Raw genomic sequence first — 16,217 nt, forward strand, 5'->3', positions numbered from 1 at the left:
AGCACAGAGTGAACACTTACACACCCACTATCCAGAATGAACAGATTTATGAATGAAAGAAATAGAACATTACAGATAGGCAGGTGTCCCATATTCTCAGTTCCACTCTACTACCACCCTCAGAGGCAACCAGGATCATGAATTTGATAGGTATCTTGCCAATCTAGGTTTCTATACTTAAACTGTTACTGTGTATTATAAACAATATGTAGAATGGTTTTGGGCATTCGAAGTTTTACATGAATGCTATTATATTTTGTGTATTGATCTGCAATTTGATTTTTTTTTACCCATTGATAAATATAGCTAGACTTAATCAAATAAGATTGCCACAAATTATTTGGGAATCCCCACAGTGATGGATGTTCAGGTTGTTTCCCATTTTTCCTCATTACACATACTACTGTACAGTCTTCTCAGTATTTTTTCTCAGTTTCTCCTTTTAATTAATCTCAAATTGTCTTATTTGTATGAACAGAGCTTGCAACTGGTGATTCACATGCTACTTTTTTTCCAATTGGTTGCTAACAGTTAAAATTGAAAGAATAAAAAAATGAATCTGTGGCATCTCATGAATTAATGGGAAGATCTGACCGCATTAGATCTGCATTGTAGCCTGGCAACAATGGTTCAAGCTGAAAAGCATCTGCCTCCTTTAGATCAGTTCAAGTGCTATAGTTTTTCTTTGCCTTTAGTACTCATCTGAGCCCTGTAGCATTTGTGTTTACAGCCTGCAACATGATGTAGGGACACAGGAAAGTACCCTTCTAAATGTACGTATTTCAGATATTCAGAAATAGGTATTCAGGTTTTGAATACCTATTTTTTTTAATACCTATATTAGCTAGACCCTGTGATAGGAGGTTAGGATGCATCTATCAACAAAAGGTACAAGAACTTTATAGTCAGATATCTTATATTCCTGATATAAGAGATTGACAATAAAGTAGTATACAAATAAAATAGTTTTATTTAGTGAGATAAGAGTCCTGAAGTAACAGCTTAAGGTCAAAAGGAGTTTGTACTGAAGAAGTATCAGGGAAGGCCTTCCTGAAAGTGCAGCTTTGAGGTAGAGGTAAGAACGAAGTGTATGAGCCAGCAATGGAATGATCTGAAGGGAAAGTGTCCTTGAGTGCCAGGCACAGTGGCTTATGCCTGTAATCCAGCACTTTGGGAGGCTGAGGCAGACAAATATCTTAAACCCAAGAGTTGAGACCAGACTTGGCAACATGGCAAAACCTTGTCTTTACAAAAAGTAGAAAAATTAGCTGGGCATAGTGATGCAGACCTGTAGTCTCAGCTACTTGGGAGGCTGAGGTGGGAGGACTGTCTGAACCCAGGAGGTCAAGGCTGCAGTGAGCTATGATCATGTCACTGTGCTCCAGCCTGAATTACAAAATGAGACCTTGTCTCAAGAAGAAAAGAAAAGAAAAAAAGAGAAAAGCATCCTTGAATAAAACATATGGTACAAATGCAAGCCGTTAGGCAAAATGAACTTTAGCATGCTTGAGGAAGCAGAAGGTTAGTGTGGTGAGATTGTACTGACCTAGGCACAGGGTGACGTGAGATAGAGTTGTTGTGGAGATAAATTTCAAGTGTGATTTCTTCAATCTAAAATCTAGAGTTCCTCCCTGAAAGAAATGGTATTTCAGATTTTCTAATTTCCTTTAATTCCTTTAAACTGAAAACATTCGTCCTTTAGATTAACTGTTAAATGCATACCTTGTGTAAATGACTCCAATCAGATACTTTCTTCCTAAGGATGATATTTAGAATGGGAGCTTTGATTAAAAAGCCCCTTCCCCTGCCTCCCAGTACTAATATATCCTATAGTATAGGTAGGTAAGGAGGAGTACTATTGGAGAATTTCCTAGTAATGACAGTGGAGAGCCATTGAGAGAAAAATCTGCTGGGGGCCCAGAAATCTTTATTTTAAAACAATATATATTTTTTTTCTTATGAAAAATTTCAAACATATATACTGAGGAAGACAGAAGAATACAATGAACCTCTCATCCAGCCATTAACCCCTGGCCAATGATGTCAGTTATCCTTGATATCAGGGATGCTGACTCTGACCCTTTGTGAAATGGAATTTTTGTTCTGTTATTTCTTAGGGTGCTATGAAGATAAGAAGAGACACAGGGATTTCAGAAGAAAATTATAACAATGTATAATTACCAATTTCTGATGTAATCTCAGGTGATTCACATGGACACACATAAACACACCCACAAGTGCAGCTAGAAGTAAATCATGCAGACACTGTCATTGTCCTTGTACATTGTATATACAATGCATTTGTATACTTTGGTCAAAAAACTGTGATTCCTAGTCTTGCAAAGCTGTATGTAGTTAGATAATGTGATGACCTGTAATATTTATCTGATAAATATGTATTCACATGAAACCTGTAAAAAAAATGCCCCTCTCCTGATATTTTTTCCTCTCTAGTATTATTTTGAAGTAATCTCAGATATAATTTAATCCCTGCTATTTTAATATAGATTACTAAAAGATTAAAACTTTTAAAGATTTCACCACAATGCCTTTATGATTCCTAAGCAGTAACAGTTGATTAATGTTATTAAATATGCAGCAAATATTCAAATTTCCATTGGAATAAAAAATGTCATAACTTTTTTTTTTGAGACAAAGTCTCGCTTTGTCACTACAGCTGGAGTGTGCAGTGGTGTGATGTCGGTTCATTGCAATCTCTGCCTCCTGGGTTCGAGAGATACTCCTGCCTCAGCCTCCTGAGCAACTGGGATTACAGGCATGCGCCACCACGCCCAGCTAATTTTTGTATTTTTAGTAGAGACGGGGTTTCACCATGTTGGTTAGGCTGGTCTCGAACTCCTGACCTCGTGATCTGCCCACCTCGGCCTCCCAAAGTGCTGGGATTACAGGCGTAAGCCACTGTGCCCAGCCATCATAAGTTTTTTCACATTTTACTTGAGTCAGGAACCTCTCTTTCTGTAAGGTCCTCAGGTGACGAATGGGTTTGGAAGCCTCTGTTGTGCAGCCTCATTTGTTGAGCTACAAACATGCATTGTCCTTTCCCTTGAGAAAGTTAGGGTGCTCTGAAAGCAGGGGTCCCCAGCCCCCAGCTGTAGACTGGGACTGGTCCGTGGCCTGTTGGGAACTGGGCCACACAGCAGGAGGTGAGTGGCCAGTGAGTGAGTATTACTACTGGAGCTGGCAAATCAGCCTGCTGTCAAATCAGCCTTGGCATGAGATTCTCGTAGGAACCCGCCCCCTAATGTGAATACTGTGCATGCGAGGGATCTATGTGGGCGGTGCTCTTTATGAGAAGCTAACTAAAGCCTGATGATCTCAGGTGGAACAGTTTCAGTTTCATCCCCAAACTACCCCCACCCCATCCATGGAAAAATTGTCTTCCACAAAACCAGTCCCTGGTGCCAAAAAAGTTGGGGACTGCTGCCATAAAGGGGAAGGCAGGTTTCTCAAAGCAAATGGATACTCTACCTCAGTTCCTGAAGCACAATCATTCTCTTATTGTCCTTTGTTTTTTCTTTTTTGTATTTTTCTTTTATATATATATATATATATATATATATGAAATTGCGTTTTAGGTTTTGGGGTACATGTGAAGAACATGCAAGATTGTTGCATAGGTACATACATGGCAATGTGATTTGCTGCCTTCCTCCTCATCACCTATATCTGGCACTTCTCCCCATTTTATCCCTCCCCAACTCCCCACCCCTCGCTGCCCCTCCCCTAGTTGCCTTGCACAGACCCCAGTGTGTGATGCTCCCCTCTCTGTGTCCACGTGTTCTCATTGTTCAACGCCCCGCTATGAGTGAGAACATTCGGTGTTTAATTTTCTGTTCTTGTGTGAGTTTTTGTTTGTTTTTACCTGGAAGCCTATCCATCATCTTCTAAGTGTGCCTCCACCTCCATTTCCCCTGATGCCAGAATGCCTTGGACAAGATAATCACTGCTCAATGCTTCTTTGCATGTCTGCTCAGGAAACAGCTAAGAAAAAAGAAAAGGAAGTCCTAAAGCAGAAATGAGCTTGGCATGTTCACGGAACTGAAAGAATGCCAGTGTAGTGATCTGCAGTGCAGGGGGACAAGGAGAGGTAGTATGAGATGAAGTCCCCAAGGTTGGCAGGGGGGTCAGTCAGGAAGGATGTTTTTGTTTGTTTAAGATGAAGTCTCACTCTGTCACCCAGGCTGGAGTGCAGTGGCACGATCTTGGCTCACTGCAACCTCCGCCTAATGGGCTCAAGCAATTCTTCTGCCTCAGCCTCCTGAGTAGCTGGGACTACAGGCTTGCACCACCATGCCTGGCTAAGTTTTGTATTTTTAGTAGAGATGGGGTTTCACCATATTGGTCAGGCTGGTCTTGAACTCCTGACCTCGTAATTCACCCACCTCAGCCTCCCAAAGTACTGGGATTACAGGCATGAGCTACCGCTCTCAGCCAGGAAGAGTTTTTTAAACCAATGTAAGAAATCTGTATTTTTTTCCTAAGCACAATAGGCATTGGAGAGTTTTAAGGCATGACATGGTGCAAGTTACATTTTTAAAAGATTGTTCTATTGAAGAATGGAAACAGGAAAGCCAGTTAAGAGAAACAGGCCACAGTGTAGTGTTATATACACTGGCTTTACAGCTGAGATTAGAAAGGATAAGTTATTTCAAAGGCCGTGCTGTACTATGACTACCATTATAAAGCTTGGCAAGATTCCTTCTTTGAGGCACCCTTTAAAAAGGGTGCCAAGAGATTGGATCTGAACTATCCAGCACTGAAGGTCTTCGGAGAGCTGTACTACTGTGGATGAGTGAGTCTTTTGGGAATTGTAGGGAACTGCTAATACTGAAAGGAAGAATGACCTGGTGAAGAGCCATGAGCCACCATTTCTGGAGAAGCATGGTATGGTGTCATGGAAAGTGCCCCAGACCAGGAGCTGGGAGAAAACCAGGCTCTTGTCTACTCTAGGCTGTACATCATAAGCATTAGTGAGAGGCCTAAAAATATAGAGGCTCTTAACCATTTTAAGTATTTTGTTGTTGTTGTTGTTGTTAATGGTTTTGGAAAAACAAGGGGCAAAAACAGACCTTAAAAGTTACATGGGTCGGGCATGGTTTATGCCTGTAATCTCAGCACTTTGGGAGGCTGAGGTGGGTGGATCACGAGGTCAAGAGATCGAGACTATCCTGGCCAACATGGTAAAACCACATCTCTACTAAAAATACAAAAAATAGCTGGGTGTGGTGGCACATGCCTGCAGTCCCAGCTACTCGAGAGGCTGAGGCAAGAGAATCACTTGAACCCGGGAGGTGGAGGTTACGGTGAGCCGACATTGCACCACTGCACTCCAGCCTGGCGATAGAGCGAGACATCGTCTCAAAAAAAAAAAAAAAGTTATACAGACAGACATTTACAACATTCCTACATGCGTGTTTTTTTTTTTAATATATATAAACTTGCCTTCATCATTAGGCTGTAACTTCCTTGAGGGCAAATATGTTTTATTTGATTTTTGTATCCAAAGCACATTGCATAGAACTTGACATAAAATAGGTGCTCAATAAATGTGTGAGGTAGGAATGAATGAAGCTTCCTGATTTTATTTCTGAAAGTAAAGTGATTCAACCAATCCCCCTTAAGCCCAACTAGGCTCAGTCCTAATGCTAATCAGATGGCATCACTACTGCCCAGGCAGATGCTCCTTTTTTCTTAGTAGAGCAGTTCCGGCTACACCAGCCTTTCTGCCAAGTGGTTTGAAGAAGGAACCAATCCTAAAGCTTAGGGGAATCGTTGACTGATGGTTTTTTTTAAAAAAAATGAATATTTCAGATAGCTTCAGGTTATGACTCTAGAAAATTTACTTTTAATCCAGTTTCAAGTTCAGACTTCCTTTTTAAGGCCGAGAGTAAACAGGATTAGAGGATGGTTATCAGCGAGATATGAGGATGATTCATCCTCCCAATATCCTGTCTCCAGGTTCTTGATTCTTGTCGTAGGAACACTCCGGCTTTAGAAGGTTTGTGTTACAGACTTAACCAGAAAGCAGAGTATATCATCGGTCAGCAAACTGGCAATAGTGCTTTACAACCCTTCAGTTTTCTCTCCTTTTCCTGAATTTTAGTCCTAATTCAGCGGTATTATCATAGAGAACCACAAGACTGCTACGAAATATGTGTACAGATAGCTTACAATATAGCAGAGGAAGAGGAAGGAAGGGAGGGGAGAAAGAAGAAAGGAAAGAATAAGAGAGGAAAGGAGGAAGGGAAGCAAAGGGAAGGAAGAAGGGAAGCAAAGGAAAGGCTTCCATAATGCTTCATTTATATCTCTATTTTAAAGTATTTATTTAAAACCTAAACTGCTGCCACTCGATTTGTAAGAAATTGGCATAATTCCTGTCCAGGGGGAAATATTAAATATAGGGTCAAGAGAAAAGATGAGACTCTAGGTAGAAGACCCATTGTGTTGTGAGAGTTGGAGAGAGTTGGATGTGCACAGGTGGAAAGGAAGCTGGGTTTAAGGGTATGAGATTGAGAAAGTTGAATTATTCTGCATAATAAAGTGGGAAGAATTGTTCACTGGGGTAGAGTTTGGGGATAGGGATAGTTGCTAACAGATAGCCAAAAAAAAAGTTGGAGGGCAGAAGGAGAAAGACCTGTCAAAATGGTGGGAAGGAGGAGGACTTTAAAAAGAGCATGAAAGTCTGTTATTCAATTTTCAATTGTTAATGTTAATGCACACGCCAACACACGCACACACGTGAGTGCACACACACACACACACACATGCACACACATCTCCCATGCTCCCAGACATCAAGATAAATCCTCTACAAGCTCACAGCTTGTCATGAATGAATCATTATGATAATCAAAGAAAAGGGGTTGTGTTCCACATCTTTGGGAGATTTTGTGGAGAACGAAGATGAAATGTGTGTAACAGTAAGGAAGTCCAAAAACTGAACTATGTCAGATGAAGCAGGAGCTTAGACTAAGTCCAAGTTAAATGGGGAAATTACAAATCACTTGAAGGAAGGAAGTAGGTCATATGCATCTTTATATTCTCCAAGCTTGGCATAGTGTCTGGCATGTAACAGAAACTTAGCAAATGTTCATTAAATGAATGAACAAATGAGGAAAAATTAGATTCATATGATAGCAAGTGGCAGAATGACATTATTAAATCAAGTGTCAACATAACATATTTCTTATTCCAGAATTGGAAATCAGGTTGATCTTAGTCATGCCTGCCTCTGATCTCTAGGTGGCAGTATTTTATCATATTAAATTGTTTTCAGACAACAGATTCCATTTACTTTTTGAGAAAGGAGAACGTAAATGTCTTTAAAATAAAAATTCAGTTCTTAGCTCATTTCTATAATTGTGCAGAACTAAATAAGAGATAAAATATGGTTACATGAGATTATAGATTTATTCCTCAATTTCAGTATAAATGAGAATTATTGGTGGTTCCTGAATTCAACCAGTTTCCTAAACCTTGAAGGTAAATACAAGTTGGTGGGCTTTGTTTATAAAATGTATGTATTCAAAGTATGAAAATCTGTGTGTGTGTGTTAGAGAGTGAGACAGAGAGTGAGAGTGAGAGAGAGAGAGAGGGAGAGAGAGAGAGAGACAGACAGACAGAAACAGAGACAGCAGTAATATGTTTAGAAGTAATTCACTTCCAGGCCAAGCACAGTGGCTCATGCCTATAATCCTAGCATTTTGTGAGATGCAACATAGCATCTCACTATGTTGCCTAAGTTGGTCTTGAACTCCTGCAGTGGGCAACATAGTGAGACTATTTTTTTTTCCTTAAAGAAGTAATTCACTTGCAACAAACAGGGTAACCAGATTAAGTAGAATAGCCAGTCAAATCAAAATTTCAGATAACAAGGAATACTTTATTCATATAAGTGTGTCTTGTGCAGTATGTAGTACATACACTAAAAAGTAGTCCTTATTTTTCTGAAATTCAGATTTAACTGGGATATCTGTAGTTTTCTTTGCTAAATCTGGCAACTTTACCAACAAATATTCTGTTGTTACTGTTAATTCCAAAATAACAGAACTCCAAGGGAGACCCCACTTCTACCAAAAAAAAAAAATTTAGCCTGGCACAGTGGTGTGCACCTGTAGTTACAGCTATCTGGGAGGCTGAGGCAGGAGTTGAGCCCAGGGGTTCGAAGTGATAGTGAACCACGATGGTGCCAGGCACTCCAGCCTGGGTGATAGAGTGAGACTTTATCAATCAATCAATCAAGCAATACAGAACAGAACTTCAAATCTGTAAGGCAAAAAATGGTGTTTCCTTATTTGGAAAGATAAAAAGGAAGTAGCAGGCAGGGGCGGCTTTCTTGTAAGTCTAACTTGATTGCTGTTTGTACTCAGTCCATTCAGAGTCAAGCCCCTCAGCTGAGTAACTTGTCTTCGGGAAACCAAGCTCTCTAGCAAGTGCAGATTGTAAAGCCCAATTATTTGATATAAATGCAGTGTTTTATAGCACCTGTGAGTCTGGTTGCAAAAGCCAGACATTGTGAACAACTGAAAAAATCCCAGCCTCCTTCACCCTCTGATTTATCTTTTCCACAAGTACCTGATCCATAGCAGCTATGACAACAGAAATAGATGAATTGCTTAGGAAGTAAATTCTCTTTCAAAAAAGTAAAGGATTTTCCGGTAAATCAAATGAGATGCAGATTTATACACATTTGGATATTTAATATAAGCATTCAATCTTCTGGGTAAACTGTGCTTCAGAATTTCATTCGTAAATAAATTCCTGAACTCAAATAAATTTTCTGTAGAAACAATGTGTGAGTGGCAGTCAGGTCTTTTGGTTACCTAGTAAAGGTGTATAATTGATTGATTATATGATTGAAACACTCACTGTATTTGCAGTTAAAAATACAGTTTTTTAAAAAAGTTTGTAATAGTATTTTTTAAGAGTGAAAATTTAAAAGGCTTTTTTTTTTTTCTTTGAGACAGAGTCTCACTCTGTCTCCCAGGCAAGAGTGCAGTGGGGTCATCTGGGCTCACTGCAACCTCCGCCTCCCGGTTTCAAGCAGTTCTCACTCCACAGCCTTCCAAGTAGCTGGGACTACAGGTGCGCGCCACCACACCTGGCTAATTTTTGTATTTTTAGTAGAGACAGGGTTTTGCCATGCTGGCCAGGCTGGTCTTGAACTCCTGACCTCAAGTGATCCACCTGCCTCAGCCTCCCAAAGGGCTGTTATTACAGGTGTCAGCCACCGCATCCACCCATTGAAAAGCTTTTTAAATATTGAATGTTCATGTTTGAAAAAAATCAATAACCTGTGTTTGTTTTGCTCTTGCCTTGTTCCTGACCATTCTAAGTGCTTATGTGAATTAACCCTTTTAATTCTTATAACCTTAGGAGGCAGATTCCATTATGATCCCTCTTTATAGATAGGGAAATTGGAGCAAAGGTTCAATAGCTGCTCCAGATTATACAGCTACTGTGTAGTAGAACTGGGATTTGGACCAATCACAGGCACATTAACCACTATACACCACAGTTTCATTAGCTTAGGATAAAGGACTGAACTGTCTAAGAAGATTCTGAAGGGGACATCTGATCACCGTCTAGGATGGTACATGGTGGTTTCTCTGAGCCTAGAACAGTTCAAGGTAAATGGCTGGTCTTTCCCTTAATTTAGGTAAATGATGAATGGTACTTTTGTGCTTGCCAACTGCAATGGAGTTGGTTTGGAGTTTATAACTGGAACAAAGGCTGTCAGAAAGAGAAAGATTTACTTGAGGCAACTGGATAATGGTTAATAAAAGGTGGAAGAGGATTAACGAGTACATGCTTGTGAGGTGTGAGAAGGAGATTGCTGAGGTGGAAATAACTGAGCTGAGACCTGAAAAGAAAAAAGAGGGAAGAATTTAACTTTACGTAATTATCTACATGAAAAGGAAGGGAAAGTGGGAGGGATGTTGTCCTGCATTATGGTTCGTTCTAACTTGTTTAGATGTATGATAACTCAGTGTGGTTCATGTACCACAGCCATGGCAATAGTGGATTTACCACAGGCCCCTACTCCAAATGATAGCCTTACGTCCTTAAGAAAGAGTCCAGGCTGGGCGCCATGGCCCACGCCTGTAATCCCAGCACTTTGGGAGGCCAAGGCGGGCGGATCACGAGGTCAAGAGATCAAGACCATCCTGGCCAATGTGGTGAAACCCCATCTCTACTAAAAATACAAAAAGCAGCCAGGAGTGGTGGCATACGCCTGTAGTCCCAGCTACTCAGGAGGCTGAGGTGGAAGAATCGCTTGAACCCAGGAGCTGGAGGTTGCAGTGAGCCGACTCCAGCCTGGTGACATAGCAAGACTCAGTTTCAAAAAAAAAAAAAAGAGTCCAATTTCGACCTCAACATAGTTGTCTTTGAACACCCCTTCCACCCTGTTTCCTCTCCCAGAGCATTAGATAAGAGGTCATGAACCTCTTATCTAATGATAAGGGAGGGGAATAAGGGATAAAGAGAGAGGAAAGAGTCCTGGACTTATTGTTGGGGGCACAGAGTTCTGACTCTGCTACCTAACCAGTCCTCTAACCTTTTGTGAGTTAAAGTCTTTGAGTCTCTCTTTCCTAAGCTGTGAAAACAGGGATAATTTTACCTACTTCATGGTTTTGTTGTAAGCATTAGGTGAGGTGCTGTGAGAGCATTGAATACAAAGCATGACTCGGGGGTCAGGAGGGGCAAGGGTGACCCTTCCTGTGATCCATACTCATCTGTGGCCATGATAGGGGCCTCTCTAACTTAACCACCACTAAGTGTTGACGAAGGGAAGGATCTGGATATTTATTTACCATCTACTATGTATGCTATAGAATGTTAGTGTCAGCCAGGAGCTTGGGTTCAGAGATGGGCTGCCTGGGTCCAAATCCTAGTTGTAGCTGGATTTTGGGCAAATAATTTGAACTCTCAGAACCCCGTTTCTTTTTTTTTTGAGATGGAGCTTCACTCTTATTGCCCAGGCTGGAGTACAATGGTGTGATCTCAGCTCACTGCAACCTTCGTCTCCTGGGTTCAAGCAATTCTCCTACCCCAGCCTCCTCTGTAGCTGGGACTATAGGCATGTGCCACCATGCCCGGCTAATTTTGTTTTGTAGTAGAGACAGGATTTCTCCAGGTTGGTCAGGCCGGTCTCAAACTCCCTACCTCCCATGATCTGCCTGCCTTGGCCTCCCAAGGTGCTGGGATTACAGGTGCCCGGCCTAACCCCATTTCTTTCCTGTGAAGTTGGAGTCATAATGAGGCCTTCCTCAAAGGTGAGCTGTGAGGTAGGAGGCAGTCTGTAGGAGTTCGTAGTCTATTGGGAGAGACAGGTTTGTAAACAAGTGATCACAATGCACCACGTGGTAAAGAACAGTAACGGAGTTAGGAGTAAAATGCTTTGGTAGCATGGGGAGGGGGAGGGGAGAAAGGGGAGACTAACCTGGCATAAAGGTTCAATGAGAGATGTGAGACGTGTGTGTGTGTGCGTTCATATGTGTGTATAGACACATACGTGTGTTTGGCCAAACAAAACCGTTCCTGTCTTCAGGCCTAAGGCTGAAGCCAAACTGGCTGACCAGGTCCTTTACGTGTAGGCTCTGTGATCGCCATGCCCCTACTCTGCCCTCACTTGCTATTCTCTGTCTTTGGAGGCTCTTCATGACTCTCTGTTTTCGTACATTCTGTTCCCTGACCTAGAATGCTTTTTCATATCTAAACACCTCTCCAGAGCTTAACAGAAGCAAAAATATCATCAACAGTATAAGAATAGTCAAATAAACGATACAAATAATTTCGGCATCTTAAAGTTAATAAATACTCATGATTTACATGCACAGTCTCATCTAAGCCTTTTCGTTTTTTCTTTTATCTTTTTTTTTTGAGACAGAGTCTCGCTTTGTTGTCCAGGCTGGAGTGTAGTGGCGCAATCTCAGCTCACTGCAACCTCTACATCCCAGGTTCAAGTGATTCTCATGCCTTAGCCTCCTGAGTCCTTGGGATTATAGGTACCCACCACCACGTCTGGCTATCATCTAAGCCTTTTTACAACCTTAGAAGACAAGTACTGTATTTAACCCTATTTTAAAGTGAGGATTATTGAAGGTAAAATATACTAACTAGCCTTTCATAAGTCACACAACCAGCCAGTAGCACAGCTAGGATTTTTACCTAGCTCTGACTAATCCTAGAACTCATGTCTTAACTTCTGTTGTCTCTTAAAATTAACTCCTCAGGCTAGGTGCTGTGGCACACACCTGTAATCCTAGCACTTTGGGAGTGCTAGGGCGGGGGTGTGTGGACCACATGAAGTCAGGAGTTTGAGACCAGCCTGGCCAACATGGCAAAACCCCATCTCTACTAAAAATATAAAATTACCCAAGCATGATGTTGCATGCCTGTAGTCCCTGCTACTCAGGAGGCTGAGGCAGGAGAATCGTTTGAGCCTGGGAGATAGAGGTTGCAGTGAGCCAAGATTGCACCAGTGCACTTCAGTCTGAGTGACAGGGTGACACTCTCTCTAAAAAAAAAAATAAAAAAAAAAAACAAAAATTAACTCCTTAGTGAAGTAATTCTGCAACTTAAATATCAAAAACAAAAATTGTCCTCATATGTAACCTATTAGTTTTATTGCCTTTCTTATTACGATACCCACCATAATTTTTTACTTTTATTTTTCTAAATTGCAAAAGTAAAGTTTATTATAGAAAATTAGAAAATAAAAATAACCAAGATAACAAGAGTAAGGAAATTATTACCCATAATTTCACATTCTAAAGGGGAAGACCCCAATTTTAATCAATAGTGTACATCCTGTATGATTTCATTTATGACATTCTAGAAAAAGCCAAAACTGTAGGGAAAGAAACAGTGGTTGCCAGGATCTGGGCTACAATAAGCATCAGGGCTAGCGGAAATGTCCTATATGCTGATTGTGGTGGTAGTTACATGAGTGTGTATCTTATTAAAATTAATAGAACTGTATATGAAAAACAATACATTTATTATATGTAAATTATACCTCAATAAACCTGATTAAAAAAATTAACACCTTGCCGTATATCCTTCCACACCTTTTCCTATGCATATATAATAAATATGTATCTTCTTTTTTTTTTTTTTTGAGACAGAGTCTCACTCTGTCACCCAGACTGGAGTGCAGTGGTGTGATCTTGGCTCACTGCAACCTCCATCTCCAGGTTCAAGCGATTCTCCTACCTCCACCTCCAGGTCGAAGTGATTCTCGCACCTCAGCCTCCCGAGTAGCTGGGATTACAGGTGCCCACCACCATACCTGGCTGATTTTTGTATTTTTTGTAGAAGCAGGGTTTTATGTTGGCTAGACTGTTCTCGAACTCCTGACCTCAAGTGATCCGCCCACCTTAACCTCCCAAAGTGCCGGGTTTACAGGCATGAGCCACAGCATCTGGCCAGTAAATATATACATCACATTAGTATGATACATTTGTTTTAATTAATGAGCCAATATTGATGCATTGTTAGCTGAAATCCATAGATTACTGTGATTTCCTTAGTGTTTACCTAATGTTATTTTTCTGTTCTAGAATCCCATTCAGGATGCCACATTACTTTTTGTTGTCATATCTCCTTAGAGACCTTGATTGTGACAGTTCCTAGACTTTCCTGTGTTGATGACTGCTATAATTTGGCTTTGTATCCCTATCCAAATCTCATCTTGAATTGTCATCCCCACATGTCGAGGAGGGAAGTTACTGGATTATGGGGTTGGTTTCCCCCATGCTGTTCTCATGATAGTGAATTCTCAGGAGATCTGATGGTTTTATAAATGGTGGTTTTTCCTGCACTCTCACACTCCCTCCCTCCTGCTGCCTTGTGTACAAGGTGCCTGCTTCATGCCCTTTGGCCATGATTGTAAGTTTCCCGAGGCCTCTCCAGCCATGTGGCATTGTGAGTCGATTAAACCTCTTTCCTTTATAAATTACCCAGTCTCAAGTATTTCTTTATAACAGTGTGAAAACAGACTAATTACAGAGAACTTGGCAATTTTGATGAGTACTGGTCAGGGATGTTGTACGATGCCCCTTAACTGGAATTTACTTTTCTGACATTTTTCCCAAAGTCAGACTGGGGTGATAGGTTTTGGGGAGGAAGACCACAGAGGTAAAGTTCCATTTTCATCATAACTATTTTATGCTTTGTAACCTTTTTTCACTCAAAAGTGTGTTAAAAGCATATTTTCTACTTGATATGTATGAATCTGTAGCCTTCTTGATGGTGATAATCGTATTATGTTATATAGATGTAGCATATAATCACCTGTTACTGGACACGTAGCGATTCACTGTGACGTTTTCACTATTACAACAAATGCTACGATAGATATATTTGTGTGAACATCTTGTCAAAGTTGTCCAATAATTATTATTATTTTTGGACACAGATTCTGACTTTGTCACCCCAGCTGGAGTGCAGTAGAGTAGTATGATCAAAGCCCACCATGGCCTTGAACTGCTGGGCTCAAGTAATCCTCCCCCTCAGCCTCCCAAGTAGCTGGGCTCACAGGTGCATTCCACCATGCCTGGCTTTTTTGGGGGGACTGAGTTTTGCTCTTCTTGCCCAGGTTGGAGTATAATGGTATGATCTCGGCTCACCGCAGCCTCCACCTCCCAGGTTCAAGTGGTTCTCCTGCCTCAGACTTCCGAGTAGCTGGGATTACAGGCATGTGCCACCACGCCCAGCTAATTTTGTATTTTTGGTAGAGACAGAGTTTCTCCATGTTGGTCTGGCTGGTCTTGAACTCCTGACCTCAGGTGATCTGCCCACCTCAGCCTCCCAAAGTGCTGGGATTACAGGTGTGAGCCATCACACCCAGCCACCTGGCTACTTTTTAAAATATGTTTTGTAGAGATGGGGTCTTGCTGTATTGCCCATGATGGTCACAATTGTCTAATTGTTTTATTAGATAATCCTGAGTGATGTAGAGTGACTGAAGCAAACTGCATTCACTTTTTTTTTTTTAAGGGGCTTTTGGTACATAGTACTAAACTGTCCTCCAGAAAAATTCTTACCTACTCAGTGCTCTGTTTCCTCAAATTCTAGCTAATACTGGATATTATTTTTCATTTCAAGCTTTGCTAATTGTAGTACAAAAATGTATTGTGTTGCATTGTATTTAATTGTTTTCCTCTTGGTATCTTCTTCCAGATAGTGAGATCCTAAAGGAAAAAGACTATATCCTATTCATTTTCAGATACCTAGAGTCTAAGTTACTGCCTGAAAGAAATAGGCACTCAGCTGAAGGGAGAGAGGGAGCAAGAGAGAGAGGGAGGGCCTGAATCCAAGAGCGATTGTGTGATCTGACAAGATAATTCATGCTAGGGAGAGGAAGAGTTTTCACCATCACAGGGTGCAATTATATCCTTCTAGGCCAGTGCCCCATATGTGTTATGTAATCTGAAGGGGTGGCGCTACTAGTGTGAGCTTCAGACCAGGTACCAGAGAAATCTACACTAGACCAAAAGAAGGTAAACAGGATCTTACCATTTTCCTCAAATAGCAAGAACAATAGCTAGGGATTTGTTTGAACAGCTCTGAAAGGGAGGATCACCTTATAGTCCCTTTAAGCTGTAATGCCATTCATGTATTCTCTCTTACAGGTTTTTGAAACAATTAGGTACATTTGTGATTTTCAGATATTTTGCTATTTTCCTTCTTTCTGTCAATACCATCTTAGATATGTCACCTTGCTTATTTTCAGTCATGGCTGCCAAAAATTTTATTGTTTTCTTCCTGTACACTTCCCCAATATTTTATTTATATATTTTCTATAAAATGTTGACTTTCTCTTCTTCTACATGCTTTGCTCTTCCTAAATCTTGATGTCATTTATAAATTTGTTATACTAAGATAGTGATAAATGTTACTTTTTCAACTTATCACCAGAAGAGTGATAAATTATTTTCAGTGTATCACTGGAAATGTGATACATTGAAACAGTATAGAAAAGGAATATGTGTTTTTGGCCTGGTGTAGTGGCTCACACCTGTAATCCCAGCACTTTGAGAGGCAGAGGTGTGTTGATCACCTGAGATCAGGAGTGCAAGACCAGCCTGGCCAACATGGTGAAACCCCGTCTCTACTAAAAATACAAAAAATTAGCTTGGCATGGTGGCAGGCACCTGTAATCCCAACTACTTGGGAGGCTGAGGCAGGAG

The sequence above is a fragment of the Aotus nancymaae genome, unplaced genomic scaffold (assembly GCF_030222135.1).
Source record: "Aotus nancymaae isolate 86718 unplaced genomic scaffold, 86718_ANA_hifiasm-v0.15.2.pri h1tg000040l, whole genome shotgun sequence".
Classification (NCBI taxonomy): domain Eukaryota; kingdom Metazoa; phylum Chordata; class Mammalia; order Primates; family Aotidae; genus Aotus; species Aotus nancymaae.